The sequence below is a fragment of the Lasioglossum baleicum genome, chromosome 18 (genome assembly GCF_051020765.1).
Source record: "Lasioglossum baleicum chromosome 18, iyLasBale1, whole genome shotgun sequence".
NCBI classification, from domain to species: Eukaryota; Metazoa; Arthropoda; class Insecta; order Hymenoptera; family Halictidae; genus Lasioglossum; species Lasioglossum baleicum.
In genome coordinates this window covers 8,150,636-8,176,127 of record NC_134946.1, presented here as the reverse complement: position 1 = coordinate 8,176,127, position 25,492 = coordinate 8,150,636, and the positions used below count along the sequence as shown (strand labels likewise).

At 36.5% G+C, this 25,492-nt stretch overlaps 1 protein-coding gene and 2 long non-coding RNA genes across 10 annotated transcripts in view; 1 reads left to right on the top strand and 2 right to left on the bottom strand.

Annotated features, from left to right (window-relative positions):
• Positions 1-25,492, bottom strand: part of Mib1 (E3 ubiquitin-protein ligase mind bomb 1) — a 640,458-nt gene that overhangs the window by 157,723 nt on the left and 457,243 nt on the right. The window lies entirely within an intron of this gene.
• Positions 1-25,492, bottom strand: part of LOC143217866 (uncharacterized) — a 50,121-nt gene that overhangs the window by 14,034 nt on the left and 10,595 nt on the right. The window lies entirely within an intron of this gene.
• Positions 1,608-4,812, top strand: LOC143217870 (uncharacterized). 3 transcript variants are annotated; one of them, XR_013010929.1, is made up of 3 exons: positions 1,608-1,834; positions 2,493-2,705; positions 3,128-4,812. It is a non-coding gene; the product is annotated as an uncharacterized LOC143217870 (long non-coding RNA). The 3 variants fall into 3 exon arrangements; XR_013010928.1 differs by having other exon boundaries at positions 2,493-3,270; positions 4,054-4,812; XR_013010927.1 differs by having other exon boundaries at positions 2,493-4,812.

Here is a 25,492-nt window from a genome sequence, read left to right as displayed (position 1 = left end):
AGGCATCTAGGTAGAAAAAGTTCGATACTGTCTTCGACGTTAAAATGTTGGTCGGCCCTCCAGCCAGTAACTTAACTGTTCAAGTGGCTGGGCGAGATAGGATGATAAGTATAGCGTTGTCGCCGACGCAAAAACCGGATCTGAAGCGTTCCTTTCCGAAACACCGTATCTCGTGTCGCTTTCAGATACTAAAATGTCTCGACAGCTTCTGCTGACACGCTCTCGTCCATACACAACACGTTTTACACGCGGTGTTCCGCTACTCGACGTAAAAAAGGGCTGCGATCGCCAGTGGTTAGTACCAGAACACTGCCACTGAGCGTCCCTGCACTTTATCCCTTGCTTTCTTCTTCGGTCTCGTGCCTCTTCGGCTTTATACGACTGCCATTCACCATCGTCCACCTCTCCGCCCCCTTCTTAATCCCCTCCAAAGGTTCTTCTACCCCCTAAGCCGCGGATAACATTTTTGCAAAGGAAAATGTCGCTTGAAATGGTCTCAGGAACCACCCCCTTTCGGGATTTTCACGAATTTTGGGACACCCTGTATAATTATAATGTAGACGGTATTGTGCCACTATAAAAATTGAGAGTATATTGCTAGGTGTGGACTATATATATATATATATATATATATATATGTATATATCTTTCTTTTCTAAAAGCTAAAAAAATTTAATACACATTGTTAGCTGTGAGCTATTATAACAATGTTTATATGAGTTCGATATTTTTTGTTGTCCTCATTGCCTGACAATTAATGCTCTCCAGTGTCAGCAGGACAAAAGCTCGGGAAACTGAATACATTTCGCAAAACAACACGATTCAAAACAAATTGTGTTCAGAGAGATACATAGAGATAAATTAATTGCACGCACTCTCATATCTTCTAAAAGGGAAACTCAATCAATCCCGGTAACATGAAACACAGTGAAGCATTTTCCGGTGGAAAATTTCATCATTACTCTCCACAAATAACAATAAACGAAAAACGTAGCATAAAAATAACCTCTTTGCAGCTTTGTTAAACCGTTTCAACAAACAGAGCAGAAAGAAACGTTCATTTAAAACTGTACTTTACCATTAGAAAATTCCTTACTACTCTACAAATCCTGATATTAATGCGAAATAACAGTGACAATCATTTTTTATGTCCATACAGCTATAATTCGAACTCGTTTTTCTTTATAGATAATCAGTTATTTTTATCTACTAGTTTCTACGAATTAATTTTTCAGTATCATGAAAAGCTTCTGTGATAAAACAACTCTAGTATTTAGGTTAACACTAACACTAACCGTACCGGGTACAAAATGTATCGGATATACGATATATTGTTTTGTAAGAATTACAAGACTGAATTTATTTAGATTTTTCACAATTTTTATAACAATACGTGCTCGAATAAAGAAATTTATTGAATAATTTCTAAAACCGATCATTTGACAGGTCGTGGTACGGTTAGGGTTAATGTAAGAAAAGTATCATATGTCGATACAATAAAGAGGTTATACTTTTATGTTCGAGAGGTGTCGTTACTTGTCACTGTCTCGTCGTGGGGTGATATCTCCCTCTCTTTCTCTCATCTCACTGCATATGCTTCCCCCTTCTCTCGTGGTCGAGTTTCCGTTGATAGGTTACGATTCATAACATTCATGTCCGAATACCTAGTTCGTGCTGCGTGACGTGGGACTTTGCTGGGTGAGTGTCGGCGAGTGTTTACAACACGGTTCCGGTCAAGAGTCGAACTGTTTACGTCGAATATTGACGACCGAGGAAAAAGTGCGGGCACTTGACAAACGTACAGCATGCTGTTAGGGACAATCATCGAAAACGGGTAAGTAAAGACAACGATATATTACATATGCATGTAGAAAATGTGAGGGAACCCTTTATTGTCTCATGCTACGTTTTCCATAACAATGGCTCTCAATTGCTACATTATTTCTAATAAATCTTAAGAGAGAGTATTTCCATAATGCTGTTATGTAATAATTATAAGACGTCTATTAAATCCATGCAACAAATTGTTTTCAAAGCAAAAATTTTCACGAAGAAAACCTGTCCTTTCGTGACGTAAACAGAGAATTAAATCCTGAAAGTCTTTTCATTGTTATTGGGTAATTGAGAATTTTTCTGAATTTTTGTTTTTTGGAAACAATTTGTTGCATGGATTTTGTTGAGTATAATCAATGCGTGTTTAGATATAAAAATGATACAAAAATACAGCGCAGGCCATGAATACTCTTATGTTCCGTTCTTCATGTTCTACGTTCCGTTTTGTCGTTGTTCAGATCGTTTTGACGTATGGTCCTGTTATGTTGTTTAATTACATTTGGTTATTGAATCTTGTGTTTCGTGTATTCTCCAATTAATTCGTTTAAACCTGACAGATTTGATACACGTCTTATAATTGTTACACAACAGTGTTATGGGAATAACAATTGGAAAGATTGTCTGAGAATCGAGTTCGAAAGAAGTTTCATTATTTCCAGGAGAATGTACGAGGAAGATGGGCAACCCGATGATAATAAAAATCACAGCTCGAGGATTTCCGGTGGCTGACGTGGCTCTCGTGTCCCGCGATCGTTCGTCGCAATTTTTCTATTCAAAGGAAAGTGCGGGCTCATTGTTTTGCAAAGATATTACCCTCGCCGAATCATAGGCAGGACGCTTCGAAACAAGTAAAAAGCCCCGCGCGCCACGTGGTGCGTTATTGCTGTAATCCTCTTTCTTTTTGCGCGAAACATATGTACACGCATAGACCATCGACCATGAATTTCAAGCTCGAGAACGTCCGCAGCTGTTCCGCGCTTTTTACCGCTGAACAATGCGCACAATTCCGCTCTCTTCTGTAATTCCGCTTCTTCTTCTGCCAGAGAGACACGTCCTTCCTGTCCTCGCAAATTACACACTAACGAATAACTTCATTTATATTCGTATACGCGATTCATTGTGGCCGGGTACACTCCGACGCAAAAACAGGACGTACGTCACGAGTCCTGACGCGTATCCTTGATATCTAGGAGATTCTGCATAATTTCTTAATTCAAGGTGGCACAAGAGGATCGATCGGTCGTGTCATTTGCGATATAAAAATTAATTAGTGTACCCCTTGTCTTTTCAACAGAATTGGAAATTTCGAGGCCAACTCGAAGTGGGCAGATTGATGACTTCAACTTTTATTTGGTTCCAAATCATCATACAATTACTGATTTTCAACAGAATCGCCAACATCCATCGGAAACAACAATTTTCTTAAATGATCCACTGGTATGTACATAAGTACTTGAGACTATTTTCATCAGATTTGATGATCTGGATTTTATTAACGCTTCGCTTTTAATGTTCAATAATTTTGCTGTACCAAAAGAAAGTATAGAAATTTTCTTTTACATTGCAATCTTAAATGAAACTATTAGATTACGTTATTGAGAGTGTCTTGTTAGTTCATAATGAAAATTGCTGTTACAATTGATGGTTCCATTAAAAAGTGTTTAGCCATGAACCATAGATTTGTCAAAATTAAGCGATAATCACCGGTCGGTAATGTGTTAACAGATTCGAAATTGAGAAATGATGACACAAACTACATAGGAGCTTGATTGTAAAATAGTTAATAAAATATATAAAATTATAATAATAAAGATAGACGAAAATTCATAACTAGACTGCGAATCTTTGTGCATTTGTAGGTTCTAAAAATTTTCAGAAAATGCTAGAAAATAAAATTACACAAAATTTAGTACGATGTTTTTAGTTATTTCAGATCTACAATGACTACTACCACTGAAAATAAGATTTTATATGATTCGACTTTCTCTTAAAATTTGTCTACAAAAATTGAAAATTGCATAAACATCCGCAGTCTATTCATAAGTATAACTATCTTTTCAGAAGGAAAATATTGCAAGACTTCACTTGTAATTTTGTTATTTCTAGTTCCGGGATCGAGTTGACTCTTTGTGTACTACAATCAGAGATCGTTGTCCTATTGCAAGCGCAATTTTTTTCATTCAAAAAATTAAATTTCTTTCTAACAATGTTTATTTACAGACACAGTGAAAAACTAATTTGGCGTGTAACTAACGTGGATAATGTTGAAAAAATTCCGGAGAGCAAGCAGAGCAGTTCAATATGTGTGGTACGTGTATCCTTTTTCGTGGAAGTGTACGTAGTCGTCTAATGGCAATAAATGCAGCTATGTTAAAACGTCCTCCTGACGCGCTAGCGGAAAAAAAGCAACTCGATCCGGTCGGTCCTCTTTGAAAAAAATAACGAACCGACGACCCACACGCATACATAGAATTCTTATTCCCTTCGTCGTTGTTCCGTACAATTTCATTTAATTCTGCCTCATGTAAATAGCGGGCACGCGGCTAATTTTTCCCGAGGATCGTGCGCGGCAAATTTCTTTTGTGAGAGGGCATTGTTTATTCGTTAACTGGTTTGACAAACCCGGAGAAACGGACCGGGACGACATTTACAAACATGATGCAGAGGACAGGGGGAAATCTGCTCGAGATTTGCTAATGGCTTTCGCATTCTTGTTAGACTGCAGATTTTATCCATTTAACTTCTGATTTTTAAAAACTGCTAAAATACAATTGTTTTTTTACCATTGTTTACAACGAGAATTTCTAGCTTTGTCGTATAAATTGTACTTAGTCCTGTTCTTCACAAAAGAATCCCTATTTTCATGCATTTGTGCATTCTTTTATCTTTTCTCAAAATGTCAATGTTGAATAAGAATTGTTTGCATGATCGTGGACTGTTTAGAACAGTTTAAAACGCAGTTAGAATTTGTTTTTTTTTTACAAAAGGATTCCTACTGTGATGCGCTTGTACGCCCGTTTGTTTTAACTCGAGGCTTTTAGTAAGAATTTTTGAGACTGTTCAGAAATCTTCACAACACGGTTAGAATTAGAAGTTTGGTCGTACAAATTTCTCATGGCTTTTTCTTTCTAAAAGAATTTTTATTTATGTTTATTTCCGAATTTACCACAAATTATGCTCGCATAAATAATTTATTTAGCTTACTGTGAGATTGGTCACGAAGTTGACGAGCCACTCAACTGCCACGACTGCACAATTCATCGTCAGGAACTGCGGAAGTGTGTTTGACAGCAACGAAAGAGCAATTAAATTTATTTTGCTTTTATTCGTAAATAAATCCATTTTAACTTCACAAAGCGTGGGTGTGCAGCCACGAAACAACAATAACAACAACAACGTAGTGCCTACTTGTTGCCCATTACGTCAAAACCAACACAAATTAACCACAATAACCGAGGCAATCATTTCATCTCATAATAAATACAATGTTGCTGGAATTTTATTTAATTAGCTGATTTATTTCTCAGCGATCTATTTTCTGACGTAGTATTTCGATATTTATTATTCGATATTATATACGATATTTCATTTATTTATTCATTCGTGAATGCAGAATATTGTAAGTATTTACAAAGGAAAAATAAAGTAGTGCTGGAAATTATTTATATAAAATCGTTATTAAATTCTCCGGGTGACGAAGCTATAAATATTCGGCGCTAGAAAAATAGTGAAAAAAATTGAAAAAAAAGTGTTCATCGACACGCACCTGCTGCGCAGTCCAATTTTCGCATGCTTCACGGTTCCACGCTTTCTAGCTCCGAACAGCACGAAGTCGAAAATTCATAAAGTTTTATTTCTCTCACTGATAAATAATATCTCTGCCAATAGTCCGAAAATTCTGCAAACAATTCCATCGGCTCTATCAAAATGACATTTTTTAATTTAATTATTCGTGGCTGCTACAGAATTTTTGTCAAGACAGTAGTATTTTTGGTTTTTAATTTCAAACCATTTTATAAATTCTAGAAATATTTTCAATTCGGAGAGAAAAATTATTTAGAAATAGAAATACTTTCGATTCTAAAATAGAAATGATTTCGAAATAGAAATGTTTCCATTTCTAAAATAAGAATGCTTTTAATTGTAACATGACAATCATTTTAAAATATAAATATCTAGAAATTTAAAGTAGAAACAATTCAAAATAAAACTTTAAAATAGGAATATATTAAATTTTTTAATATTTAGAACTTTACTATAGAGTTTCAATTCTGGACTAAAAATATTTTTAAAATAGAAATATTTGAGGCTTTGAAAAAACAGTACCTCCAATTCTAAAATGTTTAGGACCTTGAAATAGGACTATTTTAAATTTCAAAACAAAAGATTTAAAACAGAAATATTTAGTTTCGAAATATTTTTTAAATTTTGCAACAAACATTTCCTTTAATTTTTGATTATTGTATTACGAAAGTTTATGTGTTTTTATAGTGATTGTTAGAGGCGTTAAAGCGTCTCGGGGGTCGTATCTCGAGGCAAAGATCTCTTTTCCCTGATTTCTGTTTCATTCCAGACGGCATGAGTTATGACCGATAATTATTTGAAGGCTCAGAACAAAGAAGGGTTGTGCCAGCGACGGGATTAGAAGGGGGAAGCATGTAAGCCGCGTAAATGATAACGGCGAACACTGTGCGCGGCAGACGATAAGACTTAATTGCCCTGTCGTTGTCTTTCTCTTTATCCGAGTTTCTCGTTCCGAGGCGCATCCGGATTTTCGAATTGATCCGATTTTCCTGACGCTCCAACCCTTACACCTCTTTCCGACATAATATTTTTAAATAAATCCTTCATTCTTCAGCTTTGTATTTAACTTCTTCCCCCGGACAATCTACTATTTGTATTTATTAAAAAATTGATGGTCTCTCTTCAAATCTGTTCGATCTTACTTCGATAAAATGCAGTATTGAAGTATAGATATCGACACGGAATTTTGTTCATAAAATGTGGAAATCTCCTAACATTTTTAAGGTATGTCCGGTACGAAGCGAGTTACGTCATTTTCGTGAACTTTTTTAACGCAGAAAGAGCATAGATATCAACATGCAATTTTCTTCACGAGACTCGTCAATTCTGCAGCTAACAAGAAATAATTTTATTAAATCAAAAATTAAAAAATTCACCAACAGAGGTGGAGAGTTTTTCGTTACTGTATATGTATATCAGTTTCATAGCATTTCTGAGTATCTGGTATACGTTTTCTGCTGATTATTCGCGAATATGTCGGCAACGCAGTCACTTACTTGCGTATTCCAATTAAATTGAATCGCGAGACGCGCGTCAAATGCCTGAGCCACTTTAAAATGGCCGACGGCGTTTCGGAGCCCCCCCCCCCCTCTCCAGCCCTCTCCAGCCACCACTTTATTCTATTTTCCACTACGAAATGTCTCTTTGTACAGTCTCCTCGCAGCAATTTAAAATTAATTACAAAAGTCGCGAAGATTCGAGTACGGTCTTCGTAGCTTCTTCTTTTCTCACGCTAGATTTATTCCCATTTTTAATTATGCCTTACAGTGGAACCTTCATTGTGCGAACTAGTATTCAGACCGTTTCATTATCCGAACTGGCTGCACTGAAAATGATTTGCTGCGTTCAAATATTATCTAATTTTATATTGTACCATTTGAATCTTTCTCCACAAAATATTGTAATTTTTAGTATAATGTTCTCTGCACTTAAATATTATTTATTTTCTTTCATTTTAAATTATATTACTCTTCTTCTCAATTCATTTTTAATACAGGGTGTCCCAAAATTCGTGAAAATCCCGAAAGGGGGTGGTTCCTGAGACCATTCTAAGAGACATTTTCCTTTGCACCAAAGTCAACTGCGGCTTTGTTTAGGAGTTATTAACGAAAAACACGGACCAATCAGAGCGCGACCTAGACGCGAGTTGGCACAGTCGGCCCGGCGCGCCAACTGTCGATTGGCCGACTGTGGCAACTCGCGTCTAGGTCGCGCTCTGATTGGTCCGTGGTTTTCGTTAATAACTCCTAAACAAAGCCGCGGATAACATTTTTGCAAAGGAAAATGTCGCTTGAAATGGTCTCAGGAACCACCCCCTTTCGGGATTTTCACGAATTTTGGGACACCCTGTATAGTATCTTCTGCCTTCAGATATTACTTATTTCCTTTTTCTGAATTTTATTATTGTTCTTTAAATAATCTATAACTTAATTTTATAATTATTTACGTGGCTAAACAATGTATTGTACTGTATTTACTTCTTTATAAAATAGTTCTCGACAATGTTGAATCTAGCAACCAAGTGATTAAATGTATCAACAACAGTTTTTGGGAATGCTTTCGAAATATTTTTGAGAAACGAACTTCGGGCGACTTCGTCCAAAGAAAACATGCTCGAATAAGAAGTTTTGTATTCAAATTCAGAGATCTCGGCATAACCGAAGCACTTTTTCTGCGGTGAGCAGAAGAGTCTCTGGACAGCGATTTCGACTTCAGATTCGAGAAGTTCATTGCATAACTTTGTTCCACTGCCTGACCGATTTCAGATTCCAAAACGATGTTCGCCTGCATCCGTGACCCTCATTTAAATACCGAGCAAAGGAGGACTCTCTCGGATAACTCAAATTCAAACAAGATAACTGCACGAAACTTTCGAAATTCCGTAGACATGCTGGAGGCAATATAATTTGTTTTTTATGGGAGCTTCATCCTTTTAAAGCACGACTTCAGACGTCGACGCAACTACCCTTAAGGGGGCCGGAGCGGCCGTGCAAGAGTGTGTGGGCACACGCACACATCGCTAAATTCGCATATACGTATATGCAATTACAAGGTTTACGACTTTTCGAAATTACGCTTCAGCGTTGCAAGGAGTAGTTCAGAATTGGTCAATTATGATTCCTAAAAGTCGTGGTACGGTGGGTACGGAGCCCAAAATGCATATTTTTACGTTATAGAGGAATAATTTGTAATATTCGGCGGAGACAAACAACAATTCGGCCTGTCACAAACGACAATACAGCACCTCGAGGTTCCGAAATTTTGCACTAGTAGCATGACAATCTGGTTCCGAAAAGTTTGACGGTTGGACGTTACAACTGTTCCAATAGAATACGGTTGATAATGCAGGTCGATATTATATTGTCCATCGATAATACAGTGTCCATCGTCCATGCAAACACTAAATTTATTGAACAAAAACACTGGTACGCGAAGCGGCTATCTTCTGACGTCTTGCTTACTTCGGTTGCCTCGTGACAGGCCAATACCAGTGGTGTTGGACAGGCAATATCTGCCGAATATTATAAATTACTCTAATAACGGTATAACGGTATAACGTACGACCTGCATTATCAGCCATATTCTATTGGAACATTTGTAACGTCCAACCGTCAAACTTTTCGGAACCAGATTGTCATGCTACTAGTGCAAAATTTCGGAACCTCGAGGTGCTGTATTGTCGTTTGTGACAGGCCGAATTGTTGTTTGTCTCCGCCGAATATTACAAATTATTCCTCTATAACGTAAAAATATGCATTTTGGGCTCCGTACCCACCGTACCACGACTTTTAGGAATCATAATTGACCAATTCTGAACTACTCCTTGCAACGCTGAAGCGTAATTTCGAAAAGCCGTAAACCTTGTAATTGCATATACGTATATGCGAATTTAGCGATGTGTGCGTGTGCCCACACACTCTTGCACGGCCGCGCCGACCCCCTTAACATTAGAGGTGCTTCTCTTGGTGACTACTCGAGATATTCGAGTGAACTAAAATGCATTTAGTAGTTACACTTCAGGTCTGCGTCGAGAATTTTTTCAGAAGTTTGAGTTTGTTACCGAGGGCAGAGAAAATTATTTTTTTAGAACGATCCTACTCGAGTTAAATAGGTTTTAAGATATTTGAATGAACCGAAACGCCATTTAATAGATGTTAATGGGCGATACAATTTTTATTTCTTTACAAATTTTAGTTCGCCGATTAAGCTCTGAAAAAGATTATTCACCAGTGATTTCCATTAACTTTACAATTATTTTTATTGATAACCAGTCAAGATATTTCAGTTAATCAAAAAGCATAAAATAGTTATATATTAGCTTCATTTTATGTATTCTTTTTCAAAATCGTAGGTGACTCGTACTGGACAGAAAAAAAATGATCGAAGTTCGTAAAATCCCAAGCTGATTTCTGAGGGAGAAACTGTTGCATTTATCATCGATTGTGGGCTGATTGGACACGTTCTAACTCTCTCAGCAGGTGCTTGGGTGGTTTCTAAGGTCCTAGACGGTTGTCTTGATTAGCTTGCATAGTCTTGACAGCGGCAATGAACTCGTCGTCATTGCACGCTCGACTTCCCTACTTTGTTTGCTTGGTAATGTGCATTAGTGAGCCAACGATCCGGACGTACGTGATAATTAGCATAGGGGATGGCGCTGTATCCTTGCGGGATGATGAAGCGTGACCAGAGACATGCGTTAATAAGCCTTGCTACGCAAACACTATTAAGAATTATGGGATCATTTCGAGCAGGCTAACTTTGTCCTTCGGAGTGTATTCCTCTTACTAGAGAAAACTTATTTATTCAGGGAGTTAACAAATTTAAATGTCTCATTTGACAATTAAGGTCATGCTGATTAATTTATTTTTTAAGCCTCCCAATCTGTTAAAAAAAAAATTAATATCAGGAATCATGATAAAAATTAATAACTGCAGTGTGTAGAGTATAGGAAATTGGAGAAGCTTTAATTCATCACTTTGCTGAATTTAAATTTGTTTTTTGTTATCTTTTGTATATCATATAAAGCTTTAGTTGTAGAAATTCGTTTTTTTTTTGGTAATTGGATTGTTATAGCTTATTCTGGTCGATGTACATAAATGAGATATTATATAATGATATGTATAAAATACAGGGTGTCCCAGCTAACTTGTCCACCTTGAATATCTTTGTTCTTTTTAAAGATACGTCAAATGTCTGAAGGACAAAGTTGAATGGTAAAATGGGGCTCGTAAGATACCAACAAAATTTTTTTTTTCATGTAATTTTTTTAGAGATATGAAGGTGACCTTGAAATCTCATGAAAAAATTACATGAAAAAAACATTTTGTTGGTATCTTATGAGCCCCATTTTACCATTCAACTTTGTCCTTCAGACATTTGACGTATCTTTAAAAACAACAAAGATATTCAAGGTGGTCAAGTTAGCTGGGACACCCTGTATAAGCCATCGAAGTTGTTAATTTTCGAACAATTTAATGGGAAGAAGCTATAGCCTTTCTCCTTCTGCAACGCTATTCATTTTCTTATTCGAATCTATTCATTGCGAGAGATATTTCTTTCTCTTGAACATAACGTCAGTTTGATCAATAATTATGAATAAAACTTCTTGAAGCGGAGGTTTCTCGAATAACAACTTACAGCACAAGAAATGCAACTTGAACGAACTAAAAGGTTAAAAACAATGAAACAACGTGTTTACATCGTTGAAGTCATTTCGAAGAAGCAAGCTACAAAGTCGGGAACAAAGTCTCCGCGGTAATTTTCTATAGCATAATCCGTTTCTTCTACAAAACGTCCACCCATTCACGAATAAGTTTCACCGTCGCACGAAAACTTCCCTCGCTGATTCCTCTGTTTTTTCCCGGCGTTTTCTGTTATCCAATTCGTCTGCTATCGTATTTTTCCCCAGCTTCTCTCCCGCGGAAGTCTTTCCCGACCAGGACGTCTTCTTGCCAAGTAGTTTATTCGTTTTTTATTCGTTAGAAACGGAAACGGTAAATGGACCGTGTTCGGAAACACGAGGCGAAATCAAGATACTAGAACCAACCGTCTACTCTGGCAACTTTTTACTATATGTATATGTACATATATTCCACACATTCGCTTCAGAACCCTCCACTTCCCACCCTATTACCATGCACACAATGATTATAATTCAACAATTACCGCGAACATTAATTTCGAGCAAGAATGTCATTAATGACAACCTGTATTAAGTGGAAAACTAGAAGATTATTTTTCAAATCGATTGCTTTCGCTTGTCAATGCCAATGATTTTAATCGTAAATAAATTCGAAATTTGCTTTATTATGCAATTGTTGATTTTAAACGAAATTGACAAGTGAACACAATTTTATTTAGAATAATTCAATAGTCAAAAATATAAAACATTTACCAGTAACTTCGAAGATCTGTATTGTATAAACAAATTCGAAATCAGCGAAGTGATGACTTAAACTACCCCCAAATTGTACGTGCACTTCATTATGCAGCTGCTCATATTTAACAAAATCGTGCATATTGACAGGAAAACACAATTTTCAAGGGTCTGTATTTGATAAACAAATACGAAATCAGCGAAGTGATGACTTAAACTACCCCTAATTGTACCTGCATTTCATTATTTAATTGTTGATTTTATGTTACATCATATTGAATGGCTAGAATAATCCATCAGTAAACAGATTTCAAACAAGGACGTCACTCATGAAACTCAAAATTTAATGGAAAATTGTTTTGCATGTTATTTCACATAGATTGTCAATGCCAACAATTTAATGAGGATTAACTGTCGGAAATTGTTTACAAAGTTCTTTGAAAGTTTCAATATTTTCCAATTTAACAACTGAATATACAAGTACTTATCTATTTCTATCTTGAAAACTATTTCTTGGTTCGAGTTGATTATTTCAATTCGGAAGTGCAATTAGATAATTTATATTTGTTGACAGCATTTTCATTTTACTAAACGTTCCTGATTAAGATACTTACCGAAAACAGTTTGTATTAACAAATTTTCATCTCGAGGCCTATTTTTCCAATTGCATCTTTCTTTATTTCAAGCTATTTGGTCCATCGGAAAACATTTTTGAACGGAGAACGAACTTCGCAAAATATTCGAAGTGAACAAAATTGTTTCCGATTGCAATTAGAGTGTAGTTAAATTTCTGTATTTCCTGGTTCCAGGTCAAAAGTCTGCAGTGTTTGCTCGGAGTAACAGTTAACTCTGATCGGTTAGAATATTCGTCCCCGTTTCCATTTCCCTTTCTCTCTCTCTCTCTCTCTCTCTTCGCTCACCTCCATTCACATTATCGCTGCTTCAACAATTCTATTTCGTGCAGCACTCGTGACAGGAATTCGCTTTGAAAAGCAAAGGAGACACGGAGGGAAATGAGAGCGGGACAGAAAAAAGAGGAAGGAAGGATCGTTACGAATTTCAACGATTCAGTGATCGCAGCGATTTATATGCATGTAGCACGCCAGTAACTTCTACTCTCTGGTGCAGCTTGTGTCTGCACCGGGATACTGGTGTTCGTGTGGCTCGATCGGCGACTTCGATTGATATGTGCGGGGCTTGCCAACAATACTCTAACACCAATTTCGAATTTTCGATATAGCTTTTCGTTTTTGACTGGAGATCAAACGTAGTAGAACATCGTTTATTGCTATTTGTTGAATATCGGCCTCCTTTTTCAAGTTGGACGAACGCAACAAATTTGAAAATTCTCCGACACGTTCACTCTAGTATACCATACACCTCGATCAATTTTTACCAATTTTTTTAACTGAAAAATTAATTGAAAAATGAATAGAAATGCATCTCAAGGTGAAATCTTTATTATTGGAATTAGTTGTCCGTGATTTTCCATGATATAAAATTAATATGGCAATGTAAGAAATGGCCTGTAATATTACTGATTTAAACAAACAAAGAATTAGTGCGATCGAATCAATAGTTTTCGATATAAAAATTCGTAAGTACACCCTCGTTTATTACATCCTGTCACTTTGACTAAAAATTATAAGTTACAAACAAATTCGAAATCAGCGAAGTGATGACATAAACCCCTTTTAGTTATACGTATACTTCATTATGTAATTGTTGCTTTTAGACAAACTCCGCTACATCGACCTGAAACAATGGCCACCTCCAATTTCATCAAACGAACTGGACTTGAAATATTCCCAAAAAAATCTGAGACTTCCCGGATCGACTTTTGACACTGTGTACACAATGCTAAGACAATTGACAAGGTCCACAAGGTAGTCGATCCCCCGGCGAATCATCCGTGTTTACGGTCGGGGTGCTCGGAAAGCGTGGGAAAAGCGATGTCAAAGAAGAGGCGAGACTGCAATCGAGAGTAAACATCGGGGAACGGGGGAAGGTGGATGAAAGTCAGCTGGAAAAAGTTCGAAGGACAGAGGGGAGGCACGAAGAAAAAAGAAGTAATTAATTTCGTGACGCCAATTCTATTTGCTCGACGTCAGTTCCAAGCCCGCACATTCGTCATCGTGCGTCCACAAAATTATTCGAATGGCAGAGGTGAAAGAATCCGCTGTGCTGCATACCGTATGCGGAATCCGCTCGCGGGCAAATTGAAGGTAGACGGGTTTAATGGCGGACAGATTGTCCAGCCTGCGAGTTCCAGTTACCTATAACTCGCTGATGCGATATTTCGCCCGGAAACGGAAAGAAAGAGAGCGAGAGAGAGAGAGAGAGAGAGAGGGAGAAAGAGCTCGGGGCAGTTTTTATCGGTTGGGACGCTCACCCAGCCAAGAAAATTTACACTGTGTTTCAGAAAATTCTGAACGCTTTGATTTTACATGAAATGTGCTGTTCCGGAAGTCCGGACCAGAATTGGGAAATGTCAGAACCGTGGTTTGTTTAAACAATGCACCGGACAGCGCTTCATTCACGCAGTAATGAAATAATTACATAATACAGGGAACCCCTTTATCATTACTTGTAATGCAAATCTAACTATTTATCAATATTGATGACTGACCATCAAACCACGTCTCGACATGAATACATTAGCGACGGTTATAATTTTTTACTTAAACTACTTTTCATGTTGGTGTTACATTGAAATCTCATTTTCTTCATACTCCGATTTTGTAATACAGAAAATTGTTTAATTGTTGCAGTAATCCCTTGAAAACTAGGATCAAGAATATTATGAATTTTTATCTCGAAAACTATTTACACGGTTCTGTTGAATCTTTTTCATACCGATCTGAAGCTGTGGAAGTTTTCTTTAAATACGAAATGACATGAAAACTATTGCTATACAGGGCGACCGAAAAGTGTTGACCTTTCTTGAAAGAAGAGATTCCTGGGGTCTCATTGGATGTAACTTCGAATAACTTCAGGGACCATGTATTTCGAGGAAGGACAACATTTTTGGGACACGCTGCACTCTTTAAAGCTTTTGCAAGCAATCTATCTACGAATTTCGATCTGGATTGAAAACGAGATTTCCGGCAAAGTAATTCCGACGCCGGGCTATAATTTCGTACGTGTAGCATAAATGTCGGGGCTGGAGGAGGTGTAGGGACACGCACTACGTCCTCTAGAGTCACTATAGCCAGTCACTGCATCGATAAAAGTATCCTCGGATCGGCGAAGTTGCTTTTATTGCGGCGACGTTATTTTTCTATTGCTATTGAAATAGGTACTCAACGAAAGATGCTGATGCCGCTGCAATGCGGCAGAGAACGATAAAAATCTCTGAAGTTGCTTTTACCGGCATAATGGCGGACGTACGGTTTTTACGCGATACCGGGGAAACGGACGATTATGTAAGGCAGTTCGTTCGGGGAAACTTTTTCGTTACGTTCCCGATACCTGCTATTAACGCTAGACATGTTACAGCCGTTCCGTGAAATTGTTGCAGCAACGCTGCAGCCTGCTACAAACATAATCAGATTCTGGACAATCGGATCGCTGCGATTTCGCGACCTCATTCGACGCGCGATGTACCTCCAAATATATTCGGTCGATCGTTGCGCCATTGCATTCGACAGGAAAATAAGAACGTTTTCGAGGAAGTAGGGCAATTTGGTTGAAAATTAACTATGATATAAGCTACAAACAATATTGTACAAACAATGTTGTTTATGTCTTCAGTTTGCTTACTTCGAATTTGTTTAAAAAATACAGTGGTTTAGAGATAGAATAAAATTGTAATATTTTTGGCTATTCACAAGTGTTCTAAATATAATTATATATATATTTTCCTGTCAATATAAGCAGGATTTTATTTAGAAAGTACAATTGCATAATGAAGTGCACGTACAATTAGGGGGAGTTTAAGTCATCACTTCGCTGATTTCGAATTTGTTTATAAAATACAGACCTTTAAAGATAGCATAAAAATTGTAAGCATACATTTTTGATTAATAAGTCCGAATAAATCGTTTTTCCCAGTAGATGTCAAGGATTTGGTTTAAAAGCAACAGTTGCATAATGAAGTGCAAGGATAACTAGGGGGAGTTTATGTTACAATTTTATGCACGTGAAATTTGTTTACAAAATACAGACCTTTAAAGATAGCATAAAAATTGTAAGCATACATTTTTGATTAATAAGTCCGAATAAATCGTTTTTCCCAGTAGATGTCAAGGATTTGGTTGAAAAGCAACAGTTGCATAATGAAGTGCAAGGATAACTAGGGGGAGTTTATGTTATAATTTTATGCACGTGAAATTTGTTTACAAAATATAGAGGTTCAAAGCTTGGCATTTTTACCAAACTTCATACAGAGGACACGTTCATGAATTTTTATCTGGGAAACTAGCTGTCCGATCTTATTGATTCTGTTTTGATTTCAATCTGCAAGGCTTCCTTTATGATAAAAAAACAAATTCTATCAGAAATCAAAGAGTTAATAACTTTACTTTTGAACAATGCTTATACATTTTTTTTTTTTCAAAAAGTTTAGGTGTGATTAAGCTGGTTCTTTTTCTGTTCCGATCTAGAATGTTTAAATTTTATTATGGTTAAAATTTTGGCAAAATTTCAAACTGCAAATTTTTGTAAAGTTTGTTTGCCGCAGGAAATATACTCTTATTTCAGAAATTGAATGGATGTGGATTTCTCCGAGATATTTCTAGGATATCATGGGATCTTAACGGAGAAATATGATTCTCTGCTGCTTTAATGTTTCGCGGGACTATAGATTGAGTTTGTTTGTAGTCTTCGGACTCATTGCAGCGGCTAATATCGCAGAAAACTCGGAAGAAAGGGGATCCGGAATGAAATCTATTTCGAATGATAAAAAGAGAGACTTGTTCCAGAATTGAATCCATTGTCGAAGCATTACACGCACCGCAATGAAAGGAAACGCGGAGGGCGATCAAATGGATGAACTAAAAGATTCCAGTCGTTCGCAATGAAAGCAGCGCGGCGAACAGTCATTTATACTATTGAATCGCGTGCCGCATTGTTTGGTTTATCAATGCGATCTGGTAACGAATAAACGCATCGCAATGGTTACTCTTATCAAAATACCCAATTTTTCAAATACCGTTACTACAATGTCCAATCGCTTCTCAACATTTGATACTTTAAGCACCAATTAAATATTCAGATTCGATCACATTGGGATTAAATCAGAATGTAATGTAAATTAAACTGGATTAAAATTTCTGATTGTGTATATTTTTGTTTTACACTACATGGTGGTCCACGCAATTGTATCAAGTCATAACTCCGTTATTATTGCAGTTACGAAAAAATGCCAAAGGAGAAAGATAAATGGTTCGAAGAGCACTACATCTGTAGGCCTTTAAATTGTTTTTTAGATGCAGCAGTGCATGTGCAATTAACAATTGCATCATTTCTTTAAATAGAAAGATATTTTGGAAATGATATTGATGAAGTGTTAAATAGATTAGGTTAGGATCAATTCAAAACAATATTGAAATGCTCCTTCAAATCGGGAAAAAAATTGATGACACAACAAGGGAATTAATTTAGGAGCAATTGGCGAAACAATGGGAAGATAAATGGAGTAATGAAGGAGATGAAAAACCGGAATTACGGTTTCGATTATTTCAAATATTGCCTGGCCATTGGTGGGCTTTAGACAGGGCAATTAGCGCAATTCGTTTTCAATGTATCAAGGGCGTCACGAGTTTTACGAAATAATCAGGAAAATCCGAAATACGTACGGCGATAATTAACTGGAAGTCTGTCCAATCCGAGTCGCTCTAATTCCCCTAACGATTCTTCCCGATTATTATAAATCCGTTGAGACACGCGTCAGAGATCACACTTTCTATTGATAAAAGTTTAAAACGAATGATACAGCGAGTATAATTATTTTATGTATCTCTTCGTAGTTTTTGATATTGTATTAATTTTTACAAGGCAAATAATTACATATGATTTAGGTAATACTTTCTAGATTGAGATAGAAAAGATACCCAACTCGATGAAACAACTAATTTTTTAAATAAAAATTCACTAGTAGCCTTGTTCCTTCGTGCAAGTGGGCGAATATTGCAAAATTCAGAGAACTGTGCCTGCAAATTTTCATCTCGGGAACTCTATTTGTCCGATTAAGATTAAAACCACAAACAATTGTCCTTTTTTAATTGAAAATTTACGAAGAATTACATCAGGACGAAATTTAGGAAATAAGAATCTAAGAGACATTAATAACTTCTTGTCACACACACAATATATTACAAAATTGTTTTTTTAATGAAGAAAAAAACTGTTTATGAAAATCCGAACCGTTCTTGATTGAGATGGAGAGAGAATCAACTTGATCGAACAAATAGTTCGCAACATAGAAATTTAGAAATGCAATTTTTCGTGAAAGTGTGAGTAAAATTGGAATCTTTTCAAATTCTTATATGGACAATACATGATTCATGGTATATTTAGCTAACAAATCGAAAATCAGTAAAGTGATGACTAACAAGACTGCGGATTTTATGTATTTATGACGAAAATGGGTACGTATAATTTAAAACAGTGGAGATATTACAAAGATATTAAAAAGATGGCCAGGCCATCAGTGTATTAGTTTCGCCTTAACAAAATAATCAAAAGAAGAATTAAATTTTTATTTAGCTCCTGTGTCTCGCAATCAACGTAAACATTTTTTATTTTGCATGAAGATCCGCGGTCTTGTATAGCGATGACATAAACCCCCCTACTTTCCCCCACACTTCATTGCAGAATACGTGATTTGGATCGAAAAGGTCTTCGGCTAGAGAAAGCAACCGATTTGTCTCAAGTTCATTATCGCCGTTCTCATAGATGAAGCAATTGTTCCGCCGATAATTTCGCAATTAGCAGTATCCGGGAGCACCGAGCACAACAAGCATTTGTTTAGGTCTTGGAGAGGGTACGAGAGCGAGAGAGCGAGAGAGAGAGAGAAAGAGAGAGTGGTTGTTTCTGTGTGTTCGATTCAATTCCGTGGACTCCATACGACCGTTCCGAAAATCGTCGTTAAGTCGTTTAAAGGCAGCGCGGGATGTAACCGAGGCAGGGCACGCCTGGATAAACCGTCATTGCCACTAGACCGGAACGAGCGTTCATTTAGATTAGGAATCTTAATACAGCAGTTATCTCCCGGCCTCCTTGTCCCCTTTCTTTTTCCCGTTCTTCGGCTCATCTTCGTTCTCGGGCTGTCGTGCCCGGTGAGTTTTTGTCGCTGGCGTTTCTACGTTCCTTACTTCAAGACGGAATGGCGGCCTATCTAGATAAGGAGCCAAGACGCTCTTATTTTTCGTCTTAAAAGAGTTCGCTCGCGTTACTTCCTCTCTCCACCGTCACTTCCTCTTTTCTCTCTCTCTCTTTCTTTCTCTTTTCCCACTCCTCGTCCGTAAACTTCTTCCCTTCGCAATCCTGCGAAGAAAAATCGTGAAAAGCCAGGGAAAAAGCGTGGCAGCCGGTGACACCGGTGAAATCCTTGCTAGGCGTGGCTTTAAAAGCCTTCGTCCTACCACGGTTTTTACCCGCGGTACGTTTTTTTTCCAGGCGTCACGCACGTTTTTGTTACGCACCGAGCGCTCTCCTTCACTATTTCAACAACCGCAAACTCAAATACGATTTTCTATGTTACAGGATCGATTTTTCGATGAAATAAAGTTGGATAGAGCGAACCTACCGGCTCAAAATGAAAAAAGATTCCAGTCGATACGATCGGTAGTTGTCGAGATAAACATTCACGAGTGCAGCCTTGTACCTGAAGGTAATTTTCGTCGAAAAATCGGAATATTTAGCGATTTACATTTTGTAAACAAATAGAAAGGCAGCAAAGTGATGACTAGACAGCGGATCTTTATGTAAAATAAATATGTTTTGTATCTGATTTGCAACAAACTGGAGCGAAAGAGGAGTTTATTTTCTTACTTGATACGTTTAATAGGTCGAGAAGAATATAATAGTATTTTAAAATTCTTGTGATGTTTTTCTATTCTAAATTAACCTACTCACTTCTGTCGTAAACGCATAAAATCCTCATTAAGTTTCCCTACATGACTGGCGCAAGCAATTTTCAAGATAATAACTAGCATGGATATATATATGCTAAGAAACTTTTACAACTTCGAAGTCCTGTATTTTATAAACAAACTTGAAACTGGCAAGGTGATAATGTAAACCCTCACTAATTTTCTCTGTAATACATCATACAATAATTAAATTTCAATAATAGATCGCTGGAATAAACATTTAATTAGCATAATGACCCATTGCCAAGATTCAGAGTTGTGCAGAATGACAATTGAATTACACTGTAATTCAGTCATATTGTAATTTATAATTCAGATCAACATTCATTCTACATTCGTAATTGCAATTGGAGTACAATTATAAAATAGCGTTACGTATTATGAACGAGGACCAGGAACAGAAACTACAACGCATAGACACTTCTTCAAAGTTCTGGACTATAATTTCGAGAGATATTGTATTTCAATTACACATCTGATTAAAATACTTTAGTAGTTGAATTAATTGAAAGGTTTGAATCATGTAATTCAGTTACGACGTAGTTGAATTGCTATACATATAATTGAAATACAATGTAATTCAATTCTGTAATTGAATTAGCACAACTCTGCCAAAAAAATCGTGACTTCAAATCAGAGCTGTGCTAATTCAATTACATTGTAATTCAATTACACAATTGAATTGCATTGTATATCAATTATATAGTAATTCAACTTCGTCGTAACTGAATTACATAATCCAAACCTTTCAATTAATTCAATTATGTACTAAGTATTTTAATCAGATGTGTAATAGAAATACAGTATAATTGAAATATACAATATAATTAAAATACAGCTGTCCAAATTATAGCCCAGAACTTTGAAGAAGTGCTTATTTGCTGTCTATGCGCCGTAGTTTCTATGCCTCGTCCTCCTTCATACTACGTAACGCTATTTTATAATTGTACTCCATACAATTGTAATTTAATTACAAAGTGTTTTATAATTGTACTTCAATTTCAATTACGAATTACATTGTAATTTAATTGAATGAAGATCTGAATTATAAATTACAATATGACTGAATTGCAATGTAATTCAATTACTTTGTAATTATAATTCCTGGGAGTAATTCAATTGCAATTCTGCACAACTCTGCTTCAACTACCTGTATTTTTATAAATAATCTCGATTCTAGAATTTCGATGTCAAAAGGTCGACGATTTTCTTTCACACCCTCTGCATTACGTCACACAATGATTGACTTTCGCAAATATCCGCGGCATCAATTATAATAGAAAAAGAGACTCATCGGACGATCCCAGAATCAATAGCTACAAATTAAATCCACCCAACTGGAAATCTTTCTACCTCAAAAAAAAAAAAACACCATCGGAATAACAAAAACAGAATTACCATATCATAATCACCGTGGAATCCCCTGCAACTTTTATTCCGGCCATTTTTTCCTCGGACACAAACGGTTTGCGATTGATTCAATCCTTTCCGACTCACTGGCAACTTTTTCGTGTTTGGACGTCCGACAAACTCGATTTGGCGTGATAACAAAACGGCTCGTTTTTTCGATGGATCGGATCGCTGCTCCGGAAGCTCCCGGCAAGATAATTAATGACGCAGGGCCGCGAGGGAAAAAGTATAAATAGATTCGTACACGATTAGCGATCGCGGATCCATTTGGGAGTTGTGTCAGGGGTCGCAGAGTGTGTGTGAGAGAGAGAGAGAGAAGGAGAAAGGAAGAATCGGAGAACGTTGACACGATTACACGATGTCGGCTGATAGATGAAGACTCGAAGAGGGCGCACGAGGTATCCTGCGAGGCGCGAAGAAGGAGGAAACGGCGCTCTGAGGCCGTAGAGATTAGCCAGGGAGAGGGTGGATAGAGGGCCGCGAGGCGAATAAAGAAGGATAAGATTGATGCCGCCAAGTAAATTGAACGTTACGAGTGACGACGGCCCGACAAAGCCCGCAATTCTCGCTGGAACCGTTATTTATTTCATTCGGATGAACCCGGAGCCGTGTTCCCACAGAACGAAATCATAATCTAGCGTTTGCTTGCTTTGTCCGCGACTTATAGGAAAAATTCATCGTACTTAGTTCTTACGTTGCTTGGAAAATAATAATGTGCGCGAAGGAAATCTATTTCGATGATGTGGGGCAATGAGTTTAGAGTCTCGAGTTTGCAATTTCGAACAATTTTGCCGAAAATCAAAATGCTGTATGGTGAACTACAAGGGAAATTAGGTGAGGTTTAAGTCATCAATTTGCTCACTTCGAATTTGTTTAGAAAATACACACCATTGAAATTAACGAAGATATTTTTGTCTAATGCATTATTCAAGTGTTTTGCAATGGATATCGGCGATTTTCTTAAAAATCACTGGTCGTATAATTATGCACAAGAAAAATTAGTAGGAGCTTAAGTCATCAATTTGCTCACTTCGAATTTGTTTAGAAAATACACACCATTGAAATTAACGAAGATATTTTTGTCTAATGCATTATTCAAGTGTTTTGCAATGGATATCAGTGATTTTGTTAAAAATCACTGATCGTATAATTATGTACAAAAAAATTAATAGGAGTTTAAGTCATCAATTTGCTCACTTCGAATTTGTTTAGAAAATACACACCATTGAAATTAACGAAGATATTTTTGTCTAATGCATTATTCAAGTGTTTTGCAATGGATATCAGTGATTTTGTTAAAAATCAAAAAAATTAATAGGAGTTTAAGTCATCAATTTGCTCACTTAGAATTTGTTTATAAAATACAGGTCTTTGAAGTTGCTAATAATTCTCACTCTCATGAAAGGGTGTATTGATAAATAAGAGCGTATTTATGAATTTTCATTTCGAAAATAATTTTTGTATCAATTATTAGAAATTATAAACAAATTCTATCAATTTCAGCCAGAGGACACTCATATATGTTTGTTAATATTATAGAACGAGTTTTCCGAAGAAAAAGAAATTGTATACAAGGAACAAAACGTGATTATAATAAAAAAAAACAATAAACTCAATCAGACAAGTGTTTGCAAGATAAAAAATCTATCATAAATAACATTGAATTATGCAACTTCTCTGTTCATTTAAATGTGTGATCCATTATTTTCCTTCACCGTCTAATGACAAGTAAGATAGAACTTGAAATGCTACTATATTTTGTGAGATAGCATGCAAAAACAATTTTCGAATTAGATACCACTTAATGAAATACGTTTCATTCTCCATTATCAAGCTGCTTTGAGTTATAAAGCGCCCAATAGGAGGTTGTAATGCAAAATAGATTGCTCATTTCATCTTATCTTGTTTAAGGTAGCTAAAATTCCTTCCAGGGGGATCAAATTTACACCGCAATTGATTTACAACGTAATACAAAACTTTCTGATGAGGTAATATAAGTTACAACTTTACTTGCTTATGGTTTACGAGTTTAACAGATAAGCAAGAGTAATCGTTGTACCTGATTTAGCTCTCTAACCTGTTCTTTCTATTCACAAAACCATCAATTTCTTTATTTTCTACTAAATAATTTTATCGAAACAATCGACATTATTTGTCAACTGTATGACGAGTAAACTTACCAAACACAGTATGGTCCAATAATGTTTACCATTAATTAATAATGGTCTAATAATTCTCTCCATTAACAATACTAGAATATATTTTATTTTTCTGAAAGCTGATAAAAATGGTTGGAATTAATTTTTCACAAAAATCTGTGAATGAAGAGAAAATTGAATTTGTAGCTGAAGAATGTACGATATAATGAAAGCACGGACAGTATTATCTTGACCTACAATTTCCCGAGATTATTTTCTTAATAACATGATTGGCTTGCAGCATCATTATTTTTTATTCCAGGAAATCGATCGTCCAAGCCCAGCACAGTGGAAAATGGAACTAATAAAAAAGCAGCGACCATTTTAAGCATCGAGAGCCTCTGAGGCGGAAGAAAATCAGACAATAATGTACTGTATCGGCTCGAGTAGAAGTCGATAAGGTATCGTTGGTCCTCGGACACTTATTAACTCAATCTCGCAACGTGTATTGGCCTGATTCCTAAACAGACGGAATTGCCAATCGGGAAAGATAAGCGGGCGAAGAAAGTAGCGGAATATCGGCGTTCTCCTCCAAACGGATTAAGTATAGAGCCCATTCAACGGATATCCTCCGGAGGATGTCCAATCCTGTGTAATTTCGAAGCTGCTCCGCGGAAACCACAATTGAAAGCTCAACAAGGAGCAGGAGGGCATTGTTAAAGTAATTTGCTCGCTAGAAATTAATTTTTCGATGAACTAAAAATCAGTATAATAGGCTGAACCTTTCGGAATTGAGTAAAGAAAGATTCAACTCGATCGGACAAATGGTTTTCGAGATAGAAATTCGAAAGTACGAGCTATGTTTACTTGGTAAAATGGGAAAAAGTTGCAAAATACAACTCAAAAAGGAGCAGCAGGGCTTTGTTAAAGTAATTTGCTCGCTGGAAATTAATTTTTCGATGAACTGAAGATCAATATAATAGACTGAACCTTCCGGAATTGAATAAAGAAAGATTCAACTCGATTGGACAAATAACTTTCGAGATAAAAATTCGTAAACATTTTCACTTGGTAAAACGTGCAAAAGTTGAAAAATACAAAAAAGTTAAGAATTTTTATCTCGGCAAGAATTTCTCTCCGACTCAGTTGATTCTTTTTTCGTTACAATCAGAAAGGTTAGGCTCACCGTAAACAATTTTTTCACTTCGAAAAATTAAGGTTTTGTCACTGTGAAGGGAAATAAGTTTCTTCGAGATGAAATTCCCAATTTGCTTATTAATTTTTAACAGTACGCAACAAATATTTCGTAGAAAAAGAATGCTTCGCGGTGCACCATACTTTCTTGATTAAAACGAAGTAAGAATCAGCTCAATCAGACAAGTAGTCTCCGAGATAAAAATTCATAAGTGCAGTCCTGTGACTGCACCAGTGACTCCTCTCACGAAAGTGATCTAATATGGTAAAATTCATCGTGATCATGAATTCTCGGGAACTAAATGAGCTGATCCTTTCTTTGTTACAATCGGCAAGCTTTGGATCATCGCCAACAGTTCTCATTTGATCAGAAAACTAGTTTGTAATATCGAAAATTATAAACAAACCTCAATCACCTATCAAACAGCTATCACATAATCTAACATCACATATGATACATAAAACACAGCTCTGTGTATACAAAAAAATTATTTATAATAGATCCGACAATCTCAGATTCACATGAAAATACATTCAACCCGCTGCAACAAATGGTATACAGGGTGAGTCACCAAACGTTACCACCTCAAATATCTTTGTTGTTCCTAAAGATACGTAAAATATGGTAAGGACAAAGTTGA